This window comes from Scleropages formosus, chromosome 6 (assembly GCF_900964775.1).
Source record: "Scleropages formosus chromosome 6, fSclFor1.1, whole genome shotgun sequence".
Lineage (NCBI taxonomy): Eukaryota > Metazoa > Chordata > Actinopteri > Osteoglossiformes > Osteoglossidae > Scleropages > Scleropages formosus.
Genome location: NC_041811.1, coordinates 3,982,447 through 3,986,440, shown reverse-complemented (window position 1 = coordinate 3,986,440; position 3,994 = coordinate 3,982,447).

Here is a 3,994-nt window from a genome sequence, read left to right as displayed (position 1 = left end):
CCAGGACGGGACGCCAGTCCGTCACAAGGCACCCCAAGCGGGACTCGAACCCCAGACCCACCAGAGAGCAGGACTGCGGTCCAACCCACTGCGCCACCGCACCCCCCCCGGAGCATAAATAATAATATGTTAATAGATATACATATTTTTTTAATAGATGCTTTTGGATAACAAAAGTGTTGCTGTCACACTCAGGTCACTTTTAAAGTGGAGTCATGTTGGTAATTGAGGAAGTGGTCTGGCGAAGAGGAAATTGACTGTTCTTGCCGTTTGTGCACTCATAGTTATTTGTGTATTGAGTGGGTGTTTTACGTCAGTCCCGCTACAAAATATCAGAAGTGCTCACTATTGATGTGTAAGCAGGGTTGAATGTTTTTCTTTAATGCACTTCTATAAGGCTATAGTCCATGAGTTTCATGCTGCTCATCATATGCTCTGGAATGACGTGTCCATGGAGACTGGTTGCCAAGTAACCATTGTCTCGCCCCTTTGAGGCAGGTGAAAAACTCGTGTTCGCTTTCTGCAAGTTCCTTCTCTGTCCACCTGGAATCCAGTGTGATTTTGGATAGAGTCACTCGTCGCAGAGTGCAGTAATTTCCGCTTGTTTGGTCACCGTGCACGTCGCCATTGATTGATTGTCTGTGACTTGTTGTCTGGGGGAATAATCATTCCCCAGCTTGCGGCGAATTGCAGTCCAGATGTGAGGTCAGGTCTGGGATTTTATGTGGAAACATGCCATGGTGAGAGACAAACATGCATAAACAGAGGAGTTATTGACTTTTGACCTTCGCAAGGTGTCCGCAAGGTGTCTGTCATGAGATGATGCAGTGCAAATGATTTTTATCCTTCTTATTCAACAAGCACCTCAAGCCAATCAGAGACATTTTCCAACATTATATGGAAATTGTGCTTGCCACTCGCTGGGACAGGCATCTGCTCAAGCATAGTGACATGTTAGCTCCAGATGGTGGCAATCTAACCCTGTCTGCGAGAAACAGAATGCAAATTTCCCTACGTATGGTTGTTTTGTGGATTTGTGCTCAGATACAGCAACTGTAAAGCCTAAACAAAGACAGTAGATGGGTTGGAAAGTGTTTTTTATTTTCAGAAGTATCAGATAATAGAAAAGACCTTGAATCCCTAATTGTTATTGATGCTAACAGAGAAGGAAGTTGTTATTGATGCTATTGATGCAATCCATCGGTTGGGGGAGGGTTTTGGCAGTTGGGTCATGCTCATATCTCACCCCCCCCCAGCTCCCATGGGTGTGTAGGCCCAAAGGACATAACAGAGGGTGTGTTCTACTGGCTGTTTACAAAAAAAGGCTGGGGAAACATCCCCAGTGAGTACATCTCATTACAAATTTGGACTCACCTTGACACCTGGACAACCTATGTCCGCCGCTGTGACATTTTAAAATCCATAAATAAATGAAATCTTCCACAACAAAACATTTTGCAATAAAGTGTATGGAAACAGAGAAGGCTGAGTGGCTTTTTGTATCACTAAGTGTGTGTATGTGCACGTATGAATTATCAGTATGTGTGTGTCTAGTTTGGAAGATAGAATCATTGTGGCAGAAAATTCCATTTTTGTTTCATGGTTAATTTTCCATCTCTCCACAGCAACCCATACAGTAGGTTGTGATCAAACACACAGCCAGCTGGCTAAGTTTGTGAATCATGCAGAGATGAATAATCATAATTCAGACTAGGATTTCGGGAAAGAAAAACTCAATGGTACACACACCCTGAAACCTCCACACGCTTGCACGCTCCCCTCCCAAGACATGGCTAATAACTCATGCAACAAGCGGAAACAGCAACCCATTAGTGATGTAATCGCCATGGTACCAAACAGTGGACATGACTTGGACCAGGAGGCCTTGACTCCTTTAATGGCAAAAAGCAACCATGGTGCATTAATCTAACCAATGTGTATTGGCACATCACCAGTGTAAGTTGCAGGAGTCATCAGTGTGGAATGAACTCTGGTGCTATAAAAAATCAAATCCCTGCTAAGTTGGGAACACAGCCCAGTGCATGCTGGGATACCCCTTTGGCAAACAGGGTGGAGTCTGGCTAGAATGAGAACCTCCAGAGACCATCAACACAATATCTATGAGCTGCACAATAGTCGGTAGGAAGAACCCTGTAGGAGAAACTCTAGATGATGGTAAAATGTTGTTTCAGAACTTGCATCTACTCATTTAGCTGTTCACCCATATATAGAGGTGGGTAATATTTCAGGAGCAATTCAGGGTAAGTACCTTGCTCAAGGGTACTACAGCAGTAGGTGAGATTTGAACTGGCACCCTACAGATCCCAAGGGAGCAGCTCTAACAACCACACTATAAGCTGTGTAAAATGGTATTTGGAACTAAAGTGCTTCACCAAATCAGACAGAAAAAGCTGAATCTTTGGTATAGTTCAATTCACAAGTTAAATGGCTCTGAGTATCCAGGATATGTCCTAGTTTTTATGGGTGACCAGGCTCCACTCATTCAGCTCCCTGTCAGCCTGCAACCTTAGAAAAAGAAACAGTTCATATGTTTATGACTGTGGGTGTCCGTTGGAATGAACGGACAGTCCAGTGCATCACAATATTTTTGAATTTAAAAAAATCTGAAAAAACTGCTGAATAATCAAAGTAATGAAAACCAAATTATTAAAAAGTCCATTTAACATTGTGTTTAAACATTAACATTAAAGATTACCAATTTAAACATTTAATTGGGCAGCATGATGGCACAGTGAGTAGTGTTGCTGTCTCTGAGTGTCTCGGTGATGGGAAAAGATGTAGGTTTAATCCCCACTCAGTTTATGTGGAGTTTGCATGTTCTCCCTGTGTCTGTGTGGGTTTCCTCCAGGGTGCTCCAGTTTCTTCCCACAGTCCAAAGACACGCTGTTCAGGTTCACTTGTAAGGTATGAGTGACAGAGAAAGTGTGTTCCACTGATGTATGGATGAGTGACCCATTGTAAGTAGTCTATCTAGCAGTCTAAGTCACCTTGGTGAATAAGTCGTGTGGGCTGATAACTACATAGAGTTCATTGACAGAGTTGCTTTGGAGAAAAGTGTCTGCTAAATAAATAAATGTATCTGTCTAAGAAACAAAATGGAAATGAAGAAGAAATAATACATCTCAAGTAAAAAAACACATTTTTATTTGCAGAGGTCAGTCTGAGAGCATTGCTACCAGCAGAACAGCAGAATACCAGAGGATAGAACCCGTGCAGTGCAGCCAAAAAGCTTTTCACACCTGTTTGTTTAATTATGTAATTGCTAGATGTTTTCATTTAGGACAAAGTAGCAAATGCATCATGTTATCATTCAAGAACACTCGTACTGCTGTAGATCACTGTAACGTAAGAAAAATCGTCTTTGCGTCCACAACAATGCTATTCATGACTTCAGCAAGAGTAGGGTGTGTCCACAGCTTCTTCTGAACTCATGCACAGTTTGATTACACATGAAAATATGATTAATTTATGGAAGCATCTTATAGTTTCAGCTACTGAAAGTACCAGTCAAAAGTTTAAGTTTGTTGGCTTCAAAGTAAATCTGGTGAAGAAATACTGGCTTCATAAGTTGTTCCTAAAACTCTGCTTATACCTTACTTTTCAAAAAATAAACTCCTAATCACCATTAAATTAAATAAAAAAATAGATAAGGTTTTCCTGAGTGACAAAAGGGTCACCCATTTTTTTTTACCTAACATGTAAAACTCTTGCCTTGTCTTTTAAACCTGGGAAAAATATAATTTCAAAGTTTAGATGAGCAATACTCATGCATAATTGTAACTGTAATTGTAAATTCTGTATTCAAACATAAATGTGTTAACAAGTGTCTGCTAAGGGACAGTTGGTAGTGTAGTGGTTAGAGCAGTTACCTTTAAACCTACAGGTCGCAGGTTTGATTTTTTGAGCAAGGTATTTACCCTAAAATTGCTCTAGTAACATTACCCAGCTGTATAAATGGGTAAATAATTGCAAC